Below are 15,515 nucleotides of genomic sequence, written 5' to 3' on the forward strand. Positions count from 1 at the left end.
CTGCTGGACTGGCAATAGCTATTTTGAGCCCTTTCCGTTCTGGGCAAGGGAGTTTCACTTGCACAAAGCGGATGGGCAGGTGCCCTTCAATCTGTCGTCAAAGGGCTCGTGGCCCGGCGGGTCCCGCAGAGGCGATGCCGGGTGCTCCGCACCGCTGCCCCGCTCCGGCCCCGCCGCTGGGCGGGGGGAGACGCCCCCGCGCCCCGCCTGCGCTCGCAGTATTTGCCGTTTACCTGCAAATCGCAGACGGTGGAGCCATGAAAGCCCGAGCGCTGCTTATAAACGCATAAAGCATGGAGGGAAGGCAGCATGCCTGAGGGCGGGCGGCGGGCGCTGCTGCGGCGAGCGGGCTGGCAGGCTCGCCCGTGGCCGATCGGGGCGCCGAGGAGGTGAGGGGGGAACAGGGTCTGGGGGAAAAACCATCGCCTTCCCAGCACCTCTCCGCGCTGGCCGTGCCCGGGGGAACGGGGCGGGGGCTGCCCACCCGTGGGCTTTAGTGGGACACTGCCGGGGCAGGGGGGGGGGGGGCGCAGCGACCCCACCCCCGCGGTGAGCTCAGGAAAAAAAAAAACAGCAAACAAACCAAACAAAAAACCGTCGGGGTGTGGGTGGGAAAAACCCTTCATTGTTGCCGTGGCTGCTCCTCATCTCCCAGGCGGCGCTCCGCGGTGCCAGGATTTCCCTGCAGCCCGGCCGCCCCGCCGGCAGCGCCGCCTCCCCGCGGCTCCGCTCGCCGCCCGCGGCCCCGCGCCGCGCCCCCGGGACACGGGGCGCCGCCGCCGCCGCCCGCGCACTGACAGGCGCTCACAGGTGCCGCGCTCGACCCGAGTCGCGGAGGGGCGGCCCCGCTGCCCTCCCGGCTCCGCACCGGCGGGAGGGAGGTAGCTCGGGAGGGAGGAGCGGCGGGGGAGCAGCCGGCAGCGCCGTAAGTCGGGGAGCGGGGGCGGCGTGTGCGCGGAGCGGGGCGCGGAGTGGAGCGGGGCCCGGCACGGCCCCTCGTCCCCTGCGGAGCGGCGGCGGGTCCGCACCGCGCCCGCTCGGCGGGCAGGGAGGGAGCCTCCGGGGGAGCGGGGGCACCTGGGGGTGGCCGGGGAGAGCATCCATTAATGCGCGTGTTCGGCGGCGGGGGGATTTGTACCGGAGCCATCGCATCGCCAAGACGGTCTGGGGGTGTTCCTACATCCCTGAAACCCCCAGCTGAAACTCGCCCCTCGGCTTAAATTTTCTTCCTATCGTGTTGTGACCTACGTGATTCCGTGCCCTCGCCTGGGAGGCGGAAGGCATACGTACCTACATCGCCCCGAAACAGCGCGGCGGTTCTAATGCGGGATGTCCCCTCCTGCCGCGCCTTTCTGCGTGGGTTTAAAAATAGCCGGGGGGCTGCGGGGGCCGCACCTGGGGCGGGCAGGGGGCTGGGGGCAGGCAGCGGCCCCCGGTGCTGCTGGGTGCCGAACAAAGAGTTCCGAGTCGGGAAGTCAAATACGAATTTGTATTGGGTTGCTAATGAAGACATGCGGGCGGTATGTTAATAAGAGGGACTTGATTTATTTTCGCCTGAAATTAAAAAGAGGCCAGAATAGAGGAAGTAATTAATTTAGGACTTGCGTCACTGTAGATTGTTGTTACGTTTTAAAAATAGGAAGAGGGCTTATTATGAAATGTTTAATGTAACAAATACGATCCTGATCTCTTACTTTCCTTTGTAAAATATCTGGGGGAGGAAGGCAAAGGAGAGCTCCCGGGAGTGTAATTACTCACGCATGGACCATTATGTTTGGTTACATACAGCCTATAAGTATGTAACGTTGTTCAGCGAAGCACAGGGGAAAAAATCTGAGGCTTTAAGGTATGAAAATCTAAAGCCGAACAATTCTTAAGATGGACGGTACCAGAAATCTTATAATCCATGTGCTGTGGTTCAGACGTGTAGAGGAATGACAGAGATACCAAAAAAGGCATCATGATACTCAGCTCAATTCCAGGAGCAGAATTTTCTCCTTCCCTAACAGAAAAGGAAAGCCCATTTCTGGAAGCAAGAAGTGACAGATGTGGCATCTCAGCAGCTGGCTAAACATAAAAGCATGTATCAGTAGGTGATTACTGTTGCATGGATTTATTTTTAAAGTGTCTTTTACTGAAAGGATCCATCCTTTTTTAGTGTTAGCATTAAGATTTACTTTAGCTCTATGGCACGTTAAAAATAGTCTTTCAGCAGAAGCATTCAGAAAAGTAAGGGAAAACGCCTATGTTCAAGACACTCTTGCTTTGAATGTTTGTTTTTTGTTACAGCATGCAGAGGAGAGGAATGAGCAGGTTCTTCAGTTGGCAGGATAATACTGAAGGGAATGATTTTTCCTGGCCTCAGCATAAGCCAACGGTATCTGGGAAGGAAACAATGTGGCCTATCTCCTCCTTAGATTAGAGATAATCATAGTTACTGTTCTCTCAGGGGCACCTTGTGCATCCACAGAAATGAAAATCAGGCTGCAGAAACTACCTCTGTGGTTCTGCTTCTTCAGTGATGGGTAAAGCCAGCCAGAATCACCAGGAGGTGGCCTGGGTGAATTTCAGAAAGGAAAGAGATGATATCACCTAAGAGGCAGCCCAGAGCCATTCTTTCCCTGAGGCAGCGCGGCTCTGCTCTGTCCCTATTTGACTGTTGTGGCTAAATGTCACATTGACTTCAAAGAGGCGTCTAAAACTGTTCCAAACCACTTATATCAGCTTTACTGTAACCAAAGAAAGCCACGGTTCATGGCAAAACATGTTTTGTGCTCAGCTTTTCATAATTGGGTATGCTGCTTTGGTTTATAGTCTTCTAAGCTAGATTACTTCTTATAGAAGAAATTCTGATGCTCTGCCCAAGTCTTGAGAAATAGTTTGGAGTAGGAGAGGGAAATGGCATTGAAGAACAAATATCCCTGTGCCATGCAGAATTTGCCATCAAGTTATCCTTCTCTTCTTGCCAGTGACCTCTCTCCCAGGGGCTCAGTAATGCTCTCTGACCAGTTCTTTTCCTCCTATTCCTCACCCTCTCTGACAGAATTGCAGTGGATCAAGTCTGGTCCCTTTCTGGGGGGATCACCTGGTGCCCGTTTTGGCCTTTCACAATGATGTAAAACACCACAGGCTTTCGCTCTCCTGCATGTAAATGTTACTTTTTGAAAACAAATAAAAAGCATAGCTTCTTTACTACTCCCCCCCAACCCGCCCCCATTATGATCAAGGCAGAGCAAATGTATTTTCTCAAGATCTGAACCATCTTGGGAAGAACTGACAGCCTCTCCCTCCCCCAGCAGTAAAACTGAACTTGTTGGGTGGTCTGTGCCTAATAGGCGCAGCCATGCTGCAGATATTGTATCCCCAGGGGTACAGCCCTCACAGGGGGTGGCAGTTGGCTGAAGGTGTATCTTGTGATGGGTTGGTTGGTTTTCTGTGTGATAGCAAGGTGAATTTCCCAAATAAATTCAAGTCTGAGCTTACATGGGGATGTGGGGAGTATTGTATTCAGGTGTTGGATGGCGAACTTTTTAAATTATTTCCTCTCACTGCAAAGCAGACTTGTTACCAGCTTGTGAAAGTAGCTAGCTGGTGCTGATGGATGTGCCTGGGTAGAGCAGTGAGAGCAGATTCAAAGCACCACCTATGCAGGGGAGGGTTTTGTGTGAAGCAGAATGGCAGGCTGAGGTGCAACTACTGAGTACAAGCTCAGGTGAAGTTCACGCTGAAGAAGAGATTTACTTCTAGTGCTATGTTAAATAAGATTTCTGGATGATGTTCATGAAGATAAACATTGCTTACAGTATTTTACAATGTTCTGTATTTACATTTGTAATGTTATTGAGCAAAGATATTGATCCAGTGTGGTGGCTGGTGTGGGGAGGTGAGTATAACTGCAGCAGCTGGAACTGGCTGACAAGAAGACTAGCTTCCTCATAGTTTAAGGGTTAAATCAAGATATGCAGTAAAGCTTCAGGAAACACACTGCCAAGATAAAATGAGATGATTACAAATGGACAGAGTTGGCCAGGGTGACCAAGATATATTTATACCTTTACTTGGGTTTCATTGACATTTATGGAATAGTCGGGTGTAGAAACAGATGTTTGTCTTACAGTTCTGCCACTATTTAAGGCCGCAAGAGCACAGTTAGTTAATAGTTTTTGTAAGCAACTCTAAGATTTCTCTTTTGAGAGGCTAGTGAACTGTTGAATGTGTCTTACTCCTTTTTGTTTGTGTTGTGGGTTTTGTTTTTATTTTGGGTGTCTAATTTTTTAAGGAGGGAGGTAAGCTGTTTACAGCCTTCTGAGTGGCACATTTTAATGCCTAAAGCTCTGACAATGTGAAAGCAATAGCTGAATACTCAAACTAAATTGTATCTTCATGACCATAGTAGCTTTTTATGTGAGAGCATTTATTGAAAGGTACGTTTAGCAAAAGTAATTTGAAATAGTTATCTTAGAAATTATGCAAGTTGCGCAATACTCAAGCAAAACCTGATGACTAGTATCTCATGAATGCCAGGGAGCCACATTAAGGGTTTCAACCCCCACTATGTGTGGGACCACAACATACAACTTAACTATGTAAATGTGTTAATGTTGTTTACTTGCACTGAATAATAGAAGGCGGCTCACAGAGTCTGATACACTGCTTTGATTTCTATCATAAAGGTCAACAGGGAACAAGTTAGATAAGAAACTAAATGGACTGATATAGTAAGTTATTGTGCTGGGGCTTATTTTGAATGAGCTAAGTGAACTTTTCTGTGATTATGTGTAAATAGCAGCTGACCTTCTGCAGAGATACAAGTGCTGATGGTGAGCTGTGGTCACTGAAACTAGGCATGAGTTGCTTAGTCAGGCCTGCAGACTTGTTTAGATCCATTTAGATAGCAATTAATTATTTTTTTCTTTTTTAGGACATCTGTAGAGAACTTTCTAAAAATAAATACTTCTTCATGTCTTTGCTTGGAAGATCTAAAACGTAGAGCCTGGTGTATTTTTTTAATTCTGTCCTTTGAAATACCAGATGTTTCAATTCCGGTTCTCATTGTTTTGCTGTAGAAGTTTTAGGTGTATCTGAATATTTGTGTTGTGCCTTAAACAAAGGAAATGGGTGTCGAGTCTTCATTCCAAATGTTTTTTCACATTAGAATATTAGGAATGACCATAAAATAGTAAATAAAAGCAAACTATTAGCTTTTTATAAAAAATAGATTTCAGACTAACTCTTTAAAAGGTCTGTGCTGTGTAACAGTAAAGTTAGGCAAACCCCAAAACCTAAAGCCTGTTTTGCTGGCAAAATCAAGTATCTGTAAGTTGGAAAAATGCCTGTAGAAAATGGTGATATATATGTAAGTGCATTATGGTCACATTATTTCTCATAGCCCTCTTGCCTCAAACAGTATGTGGGGCAAATGAGATGAGAAGTAACAAAAAGAGAGGATCTGTTTGAAATTCTGTGCCAAAGCTGAAGGTCCTGCTCTGTCATAGTCCTTTTGTTTGGTGCCGAGCAACATTGTAATACAGGTGGTAAAGGAACCAAATAATGGTTGCACGAGTAATGTAATCTTGGGATTTCCTAACTTTGCATTCTTTGACTTTTCAACCTTAGTGTTCCACATACGATATTTCTAATTATGGGGTTCAGAATTCTCAGTGATACTCTGCAAGGAAGATCAAAGGTGCTTTGCTGCCACCACAGTCAGCATGTATGAAGCACTTCTCCAAAGAGGTTGTGAAACGAGCTTTCTGGCCGGCAGAGCTCTGTCATGATCTTCACAGAGTGAAGCCCTGAAAGAGTATGAGTAATATTATTTCAGATCTTCAGCAGAAAGCAAGGAAGAGTCAGGAAGGAGGTGGTAGACAAAATTTGAGGCTTAAGTCTTTAGTGAAGAGCAGGCTGATGGATCTTGTTGCTTTGACAAAGACTTTCTATTTCTTCTATTCTAGTTAAGCTACTTACTGACTTCTAAGAAGGTGGTTTTCCCAAGCCATACAACTGGGTCAGCTCCTGTGTAGTAGACAGTGTTTTGTTTGGTTGGTTTGTCTAGTGCTTGAGTGGAGCACTAGTACTATGTGATGTACAGCAATATAATGCCAGTGTTACTGGGGATTTCCTCCCCCACATTTACATTCTTGCCTTTTTGTTTATTTTTTCCCTTAATTCATTTACATTGTCAGAAATTACATGACATCACTAATGGATTCCTCTCATCAAGAAAGTTTTTAAATTTTACAAAAATCAATATTTCAGTAACTTAGAAGCTTAAAAAGATTTCCTTGTGATACCAGAACAATTTTTGAATGTTCGTCTTCAATCTAATACTTACTAAATCTAACCTTTCAAATTGTATTCATTGAGATATTGTGGTCAGAAACAAGTTCCATTCTCTCTCCCTTCTGTGTGTATCTCCAGTTCTAGTCAAGTAAAACCTAAACCATGTGTTTACATATATCTTTTTTCATGAAGGCCTAAGTATTTTCTAGAAACCTCTAACTTCACCTTTTTCCTTCTGTTAATACGGTTCGGTGTATACTTTGATCTAGTTTGACTTTAATTCTGTTTATTCATGAGATTGGATACATTAGATCTGAAACTCTGGCAAAAATTACTTCAAGATGTGGTGGAGTTTAAGGTGAATGTTTTGGTTTGTTTTTTCTCTCCCCTTTTCTGTGCTTGAGATGCACACCATAAATATCCTGTCTTCAATGTGACAGACCACCATTAAGGAATGGCGTTGTGTTCAGGAACTCTTGCCACTGCTTCTAATGATGAATTCTGTTGGGGAATGGTCACCAGTATTATTTTTTTGGCCTTTATTTTTGTATTATTTGGTAAACTGCCTTTTTGAAACTGAAGCATAGTTTCAATTTGGTTAAAATTTATCTCCAGAGAATGGTCAGGCCAATCTTTTCAATGTTCAGGTTTGAAATGATAACTTAATCTATTTTAATTTTACAAGCTCTCAGTCATTTGAAGCATTAATGTGACTCATTGATTCTTTGAAAGTACACATTTCTGTAACCACAAAGAATAAAACCAAAAGCATCTCTGACACCCGACACTAAAAGCTACATGTGCCACAGTTAAGGGTGAAGGAAAAAGGAAATGCAGGTTCTGCCTTTTGTAGTCTGATGTAAAGGCCAGCCACACCATTTCTCCCCAGCTCTGCAGTCCTTGCAAAGGCACTGTTCTGTAGCTTTTCCTTGAGTTTTCTGTATTCATTTGGAGAATGGTATGTGGCTGTGTAGTCTTTGGTGTTTCCCTTTTAAGGTTGCATGGCTTCTTCAAATAAAGTTAGGGGTTAGCCCAGTTTAAGGAAGACTTAAACAGTAGGAAAGCTACATGTTGAGTGAAAGAGTGACAAGGAAAGAATAGTGCCATTGATTGTCCTGCATGTCAGATGCAGCTCACATGTTCTTGCTCCAGATACAAAAGATTACTGCTCTTCATCAAGTTTAAGCTGGTTCTTTGCTTGCTTATGGCTCTCTAGCAGATGACCTTGGAAGAATAACCACAGTTCATGAAAGGGTAAGATGCAGTGTATCTGGGGATCGCTTCTGCTTGGATGTTAAAAAAACATATGGGAATATGAAGGTAAAGAATGGAGTAGTGTGTTGACGCATAGGCTGTATATATGGCACAAAGAATTGTATTTTACTTCAGTCCAAACGCTTGGAGTGGAAAGCTGAAATAGGAGGGAGGTGGTGCTCACAATAGTTACAATTCTGTTGCAAAGGTAACAGCACTCTCTTCCCCAAAAGACGCAACAACTGGAAATATTTTTTGTGAGATTCTGCTGTTGTTGTTTTATGTCTGCATAATTCTTAGTATACTAGGTACTTGGCTTGTGATTAGGTCTTCTGATGCTACAATAGTACAAATTTATAGTAATACATTGCTCAGTTTGGTCATCTTGCCTGGAAGTAAATTGCAGAATCTAGTCAGTTTGAAGAAAACCTTAAATGAAAAGGTTGGATTGGTAATGTTATCATATCTGTTTTAAACTTGTTTCTTATTAATGATATGCAAAGTAATTAGTGGTACAGAGAAGTCCTACAGACTGAATAGAAAATCTGTTGTTAGGAACAACATAGTGGACTGAGCAGACAAATAATTTGTATGGCAGCTGCTCTGTTCCTGTATGTCCCTGTCCCACTTGCACAGCATGATTCTTAGTGAGGAGGGAGGCTATGTTTCTTCTGATTTTGTCTGTATGCACTCTCTGGCATGATGAACACCCATCTCAATCTCCAGAGTCTTTTAGATAAGATCCGCTAAGGTCAAAAGCATAGAATCATAAAACTGTTTTGGTTGGAAAAGACCTTTAAGATCATCAAGTCCAACCCTTAGACAACAAAATTATCCATTTTGTGGCAGTGGGCTGAACAACTCTCTTAAAAATACATATTTCTAGTTCCAAAGAAGAAAAGTTGTAATAGCAAAAGCCCAAGTAGGTTAGGAATCTGTAGGAGTTCCTAAAGGAATTTGTGAGGACAAAAATTAAACACACCTTTCCAAATGAAAGCAATGAACAATCAAGCAGTTTATGCTGCAGACAGCTGTCAGATTTTTGTCTAAGAATTAATTTCACTTTTAGTTGCAGTAGTTATTTTAACTTGAGACTACAACAGTACCTCAATACTTTGGCAGAGGACTATGCAACAGTATAACAGTTGAGTTGCTGAGATATGCTCTGACAACTTATAGGAAGAAGAGACAGGAGTAGTATCTAATGAAGCAACAGCAGAGAAGTTGGAAGCTTTTTTACACTGGCTTTGGTAAGAACAGTATATCCATTGAAATGTAAATCCTTAAGTGTATTCAAGTGATCACTGAAAATACAGTTATAATCAACACAAAACTGATGAAACTGTAAGGAAAGAAGCAGGCCTCAATGTCCAAATGAGCAGTCTAAACATGAAATTAACTCCTGTTGCTGAATTCCAGCTAACTTTCATGCATCAAGCCTGCTTACATGTCTTTCTCCCTTGCATCTATGCATAAGGGTCTATGACTTAGCCACTTCCACTGTCCTCCATCTCTACATCCCTATGCAGAGGTTCTGTCCTTCCTCTGAATTTAGGTTGATGGTTATTCCTTTGTGTTGAGTTGTTTGTGGGTATAGAGCAATGTAAGCAGGAGGGGTGGTATTTTTAATGGAGAGGGGATTTTGGAAGACTAGCTGGCAGACATGAAGCTACTGAATCTCACAAAAATTATAGTTAAAAAACCTCAAAACTGACTGTCCTGGTAATTCACAGTGACAGGAAAAGACACATTCCCAGACACAAATTTGAATGTCAGGACTAGCTTTAACAGCACAGAAGTGTCAGAACATTTTAGTAAGGCTGTGAATTTTGATGGGTGATGTATGCATAGGAGTAAAAGCTGTTACAGTAGACCAGGGGAATAGAAATAAGTAATTTTGGTTTGTCTCAGTAGAGGAACAGTTTAACAACTTCAGTTAAAATTCTCCCACCTGTTTATAATCTTCCCAATAAACAAACATATACAGATTGCTGCAGATGAAAGGTAGAAAGTGTTGGCTTGAATGGCATAGTCTGATATTTACAAACAACTCTGAAAATGAGCTTTAAAATGGAAGCTTCCAAGACATCTGAAGAGTAGGTGGACATGTTAAAAAGGCATCATTTAAGAAATTGTGTGTATACTCTCTGTAATAAAACAGTGTGGTATCTGTGGAAGTAGGAGCAGCTGTGTGTGTATGTTAAAAAATCTGTGTACGTTAAAAATCCTCGTCTGAAATGGTACCAGATAATTTTTCAGGTGCTCTGATTCAGTGTGTTTTTTCAGTCCATCTGGCGAAGTAGCTGTCTTGGCTTTCTGCATTTCAGAGTTTGTAGGTTTTGGGTTAATGTCCTGAATGTACAAATATGGTCCCAAAGTCAAGTTTAACGATAGAAATAATATATAGATGTGGCTTGAAAAGAAAGGATAGAGTATTATCAAATTCAAGAACTATGTCAATTTCTGTTGAGTAAAAGGGAATGAAGCCACGTGACATTTTTTCATTGTGCTTTTCTTCCAAAGTAAGTACCTGAAGTTGGACACTGGATTCTGCTCGGTCATGGATTTGAGATACCATTGTTAGAAAGTTGTACTTTAAAATGTCTGTAACTTAAATTTAGTCTACCTTGTTCACTAACCAGGCTAAGTTGTTGTGAAATGTGTGCCCTTCTGCTTGCACAGCATCAGAAGAGAAACAGCTTTTAAAGCTTGCAGATCTCAAACTGTTCGTGGCAATTTGACAGGAAAGAGTTTATTCAGTTCTACATGCAGGATGTGAAGTAGTGTCAAACATAGATATCTATTTTTTTTTCTTTCTATTTGGTGCTGAAAGACAAGAATTCTCCAAACACAACAGTTTAGATCAGAGCTCTATTTTGCTAACTTCCAGGAGATTTGCCCTTTCAACCTTTGTAACCATCTTGATGGCCAAGAAAACAATCTGTGGACAAAAGGACTCTAAAAATTTAGTATGGCTTTCCCTAGATAAAAATGTTTTTCAAAATATTATTAAGAGAAATGTCACATATTTGGGGAAGAATACTGTTTATATCTTGAATGATAAAAGCCAGAATAGACCATTGGGAACTTGTCTGTCACGAGTTTTAGGCCTTTTCTAAATTGTTACCCAGTTCTGTCAGTACATCTGATTCAAACAATTCAGGCAGAGCTAGGAGTCAATGGGCAGGTTTTAGATGTTTTGTTGGGGTTTTTTAACAAAAATCCAAATAACACAGAATCCATCACAAGCCTTGGTAAATTGTTCTACTGTCAAGAAAAAGTACATTTTCTTTCTTACCCTGCTTTGTTTAGCTTCAGTCTAGCAGACATAAATGATAGTATTGGTCTTGTGGCTCTTCTGAAAATTTTTTTTTTTTTTTTTTGGTGACATTCTCCTGGAATTGTGGCTACCAGGACTGGACATGGTGATGGCCAAACACAGAATTGCTGGACCTTACCTTTTCCTTGTCAGTACCCTCTTATGCAGCAGGGAATTGCAATAGCCTCCTGTGACTATAGCACAAAACCATGAGGTGTAACACCAAGTGACTCAAGCAGTTAATCTTTATTGTTTTTTAAGCTATCAGAAAAGTGTCATTAGTAGCCGTCAAGTGCTATAATGTTTTGACATGTTAATTTTGTTTCATTCTTGCTTCCTGCATCTACTATTGGAATACTCTAGGAAAAAGAACAGAAATAGGAGTTCATTGTACTTCCTGGGGTGAGGGCTGTTGCTTTCCAAATGCAGCGTGCATACCAAGATGTTCATTATATGGGTAAAACCCTTTTTTGCACTCTGCTGAGGGCATGAATGCTAAGTTTGACCAAGGAGCAAATTGCTATATCCAGGTGCCTAGTAAATGACAGCCTTTCAGTGAAAAGTCCAAGAAGAACATTTTGGTGTCTGGAAAGACATATCAGAAAAATTTCTGTATCTTCTGCATAAGAACGATGACTAGCAAAAGGCATAATTTATTAAGCTTAATCAAGTTCTAAATCAGTCCTTGGTTCATCTTGTTGAATAGTAAGCCACTGGGAATGTAACAGCCAAAATGCAAGGCAGATTAAGAGCCTCTCTGGATTTTTCAGGTATTTTCGATTTTCAGGTATTCATAATACTTTTGTTTTTAAAGTTGAGATTTCACTTTAAGATGTAATGCTCTTTCAGCCTGTATTGGCACCCTGGGTGAAACTGCCTGCCTCCTTTCAGACAGTCTGAAATATTCACTTTGGGAGCTGTGAACTTTCTTAATCAGCAGCTGCTAACCTGGGAACCTGGCGACTATTAAAAGTTAACTGTTCTACTGCAAGCTGCTAATGTGTTGTATTTGGAGAGTTTTGGTTTACTAATTAGGTGCAGATTTTTTTTTCTTTTCATTGTTGCTTGGGCCTTTCTTCCAATGCTAAATGTCTCTGCCTTCCCACTTTTGTTCTCTAAAGTGAATGGATTATGGTCTTTTCAGGAACGGCAAGAGTTTAACAGTAGTTAGGGTGGCAGGATTTTTGTTTCAGAAAATGTATATATTTAACTTGAATTATTGCAGGATAACCTATATTTAGTGTTCTGCGTTTGAGATTTTAAACTAACAAAACAGCAACAAAATCCCATTTTTCCCCAAGAGTTTAACTTAAGAAGCATAGGACTATAGCAATAGGAGTGTTGACGAATTATTTCCAACATGGATCTTTGTAGCTGTTGGTGAACAGTTTAACAATTTCCTCCAGTAAGGATCTCCTTGGGCTCCTTCCTTGGAGCCCAAGTATGCTGCCCCACTGCTTCCGCAACCAGAAGGAGCATAAGTCTGGTGAATCCTGGTAGCGCCCATGTACAGAGGAGAAGGAATGTCAGTTTGGTAATATCATTGTCCTTTTGGAACTTACTGTAGATGCCTTTTGCTAGGACTGTGTTTCAAAGAATTTTGGTTATGATATTTCTATTCCTTCCCATGTGAGCTATATCCAGAGAGCCAATAATTTCTTCCCATCCAGTACTGAAGGAGCAACACTGAGATGTTGATGCCCTCCTTGGATGCAAGTTCCCTCTTGAATTTCTTGTGTGTACTGTCTCTGGCCATGTGCTCTTCTGTAATTCAGGGAGCTGAAGTGTGTTGCTTCCCTGCATTTTGACAGAGGCTATCTCTGCTAAAGAAACAATATGGACTTTTACAAGAGAAGAGATCCCCACACTATGCCTTAAATTAATGCAATCCGGGTACATTGTTGCTGTATTAAGTGTGTGTGTGTGTTTCTGAATATGGATTGGATTTGCACTTGGGCAATTGACCTCAGTTTTGCTCCCCTTGCCTACTAAGGAGAGCAGGACTAGCTGGCCACTTCTGTGGCTTGGATTCTGACCATCTTTACATTGGTATTGTTTTCAGAGTTGGTGGGATCTTTTTGTCACAGTTATTGTGGTTTTTTGTTTGTTTGTTTTTTGTTCAAGCTGGTGGTTTGTGTTATTTTAGCTTTGATTCCCTCCCCCCAGCCTCGTTTGAACAGAGGTTTTTGTCAGCATTGCAAGTGTCTGTCCTGGGCTGTACAATGTGTGTGTCACTTTTCCTTAAATTTCCAAAGGATGGTAAACCACACTAATCAACATATCGCTCCTACCATGACTTGAATTCTGACTTCCTGAAGCTTGCAAGAGCCATTAGAAACTTGTTTTAAATAACCTTCATTAAAGCCAGAAGTTAATATTATCTACTTACTGAAGTATTAAGTAAATAAATGTGCCATTTACACAGGAAAGCAGGTCCCCAAATTATGTTCTTCTGTTTTTCTGCCTACACTCCACTGCCTTCCACACTAGCTGTATGAATTAGTACACAAAAGACTTGAGCATGTGGTAACAGCTCATTCTTGGTCAAGACGGAGGTGCACCCATGCCCAAAGGGATTGCTGCACCTCGTTTCTGTACTGCTAGAGTTGTATAAATAAGACATGTGATGACCAAGCAGAGTTAGAACAGTCTAGCAGCAAGTGTCACAATACAGTGTAAGGTCTTGGCATGTGTGTGCTTTGTTTCAGAACTGGCTTCTCTCAACTCTGAAGTAATTAGTGCAACACAGATAAGGTATAGGCTTAGTATATTTAGCTGGTGTTGGTCTAGTCAGACCTAAATATAACTTTTGCCCTGTGCAACTGATTGATTCTCCTATGTGTCCCCCAGTACTCTGTAGCATGAGGGGCAAAATGTCTGAGATTTCCAAGAGGTAAGCTACGGCATTGCTGAAAAGCCAGGTGATTGTTAAATTATGGTTGAATTTGGCTGTTGGACACCTGGTATAGGTCTCCTCAATATCCTGGGAGTGGAGTGTCACTGGTGATCTGTCTTAATTCTGTGGACAATGGTTTTGGCAATGGATTCTATATTTAATGGTCAGCTTCAGGATCTCTCTCCCCTTTGATCTGTCTCTGTTGTTGGAAGTAGCATAAGGAACACAGTAACTGGTGCTGAGGAGTAAAAGGGAGTGAAAGGGACCTGCAAATGCAGAGCTGTGCTTCTGAGGTAGGAGCGAGGGAAGAGTTGTCTTGTTGAACTTGATGATCTTAAAGGTTTTTTCCAATGTAAATGAGCCTATGCTTCTATTTGGCCTGTGAGGGTTGCAGAGAGGTGCAGCTGCGTGTTGTCATTTGTTACCTAATGTCTAGCCTAGTTTCTGTTGAAATATCTGATTAATTTTGGGGGTTTTATTAATGTGGGTTTTGGAACAAATTAAATGTGACCAAGATCCCAGCAAGGATCTGAAATCTTTCTGCTAAAGAACTCTTTATACAAATTAACACCAATTTGCATCATTAAGCGCACGCTTCACTTGGGCTGCCCAACAGGATTGAACACTGAGACAGAAATTGCCTCTTGCAGTGCCTTTCTTATAAGGTGACAGCCACTCAGGCCCAGGTTGTGCTTTGGCGAGCACGTGCGTGTTCTTTTGCAGCCTTTCTGAGGAGGGGGTAGTTGCTTTACAGCAGTCTGAGTTTGCTGCGATCCTCCTCAAAAGGGCCATGTATCTTCAATTTCTTCAGATACTGACTAGCAGTTGGATATTCCGTGCCTCTCCTTATGTGCCCCGAGGGATTTACAGTGTTGTAAGGTGTGTGAGAAGGTTTGTTCAGGTAGGAGAGCTCATCATAAAAAGTTGTAACTTGTTTCTTGCAACAAAGGCAAGTTGTTGTTTTGGTTGAGTATGGTATTACACCACTGTGTGTGTCAGTGTCAATTTATGCCAGGCTTTAAATAGGATACTTTGTAATGAGTTTGTTTTCTGGTAGCCTGTAATCCTTTCAGGCTAGCTAACATTAATGAGCGGCAGCATTACTGTGGCTGGTTTTCGTTTGATCATGCACAGCCCTAGTCAGGAAATGGGTGAGGAGCATGAGTCATGATTACATTACCCTAATGTGACTGCCTACTTGAAGTTTTCTTTTTGCCGCCAATACGCTTTCCCTTGACACTACTTCTGAAAACAAAATGTCCATTTTGGAGCACTTTGAAATATTGACCTTTTAAACAGAGGGATTTATGTTCTCTTGCAGTCCCAAGGCAAAGTTCTAAGTGGGAGCCCCTGCAGAGTGCAGAGAGGACACGAACGTTTGCAAAATGCTTTTCCAAAAAGCTGCAAAGGACAGGACTTGACTTGCAGTACATTAGGTCTGCTTGGGTTCATTGGATCCAGCATGTTTCTCTGACCCATTTAATTATTCTGTCATGTTGCCTGCACATGCAAGCTTGAGGTCCGGTCTTCTCTACACACAGATGCTGTCATCTCATTCACCGTTTGGGTAAGCTGTGTCTTAGAGATGTACTTATCTTTTGAAATATGGCTGCAGTGACGGGAAGATAAGTGCTGAGTGCTGGCTGAGGTAAACCCCTGAGTGTTGAGGAGGTAGCTTTAGTGGGATTTGAGACAGCAGCATTTCAGACAGTTTAATTAAATACATGGGGCTTACAGTTTAAAAGAAATATCAACGGCTAATCA

At 42.4% G+C, this 15,515-nt stretch overlaps 1 protein-coding gene across 2 annotated transcripts in view; it reads left to right on the forward strand.

The window, feature by feature from the left end:
• Positions 1–237: 237 nt before the first annotated feature.
• The window catches only part of CDC42EP3 (CDC42 effector protein 3), a 30,131-nt gene continuing 14,853 nt past the window's right edge, over positions 238–15,515 (forward strand). Inside the window, exon 1 of one of the 2 annotated variants that reach the window (XM_005238645.3) lies at positions 238–389. The gene's annotated coding sequence lies outside the window, so the exon portion shown is untranslated. Of the gene's footprint in view, positions 390–710; positions 926–15,515 lie in introns of those variants that run through there. The other variant, XM_055816576.1, reaches the window with a different exon arrangement.

This window comes from Falco peregrinus, chromosome 11, assembly GCF_023634155.1.
Source record: "Falco peregrinus isolate bFalPer1 chromosome 11, bFalPer1.pri, whole genome shotgun sequence".
Classification (NCBI taxonomy): domain Eukaryota; kingdom Metazoa; phylum Chordata; class Aves; order Falconiformes; family Falconidae; genus Falco; species Falco peregrinus.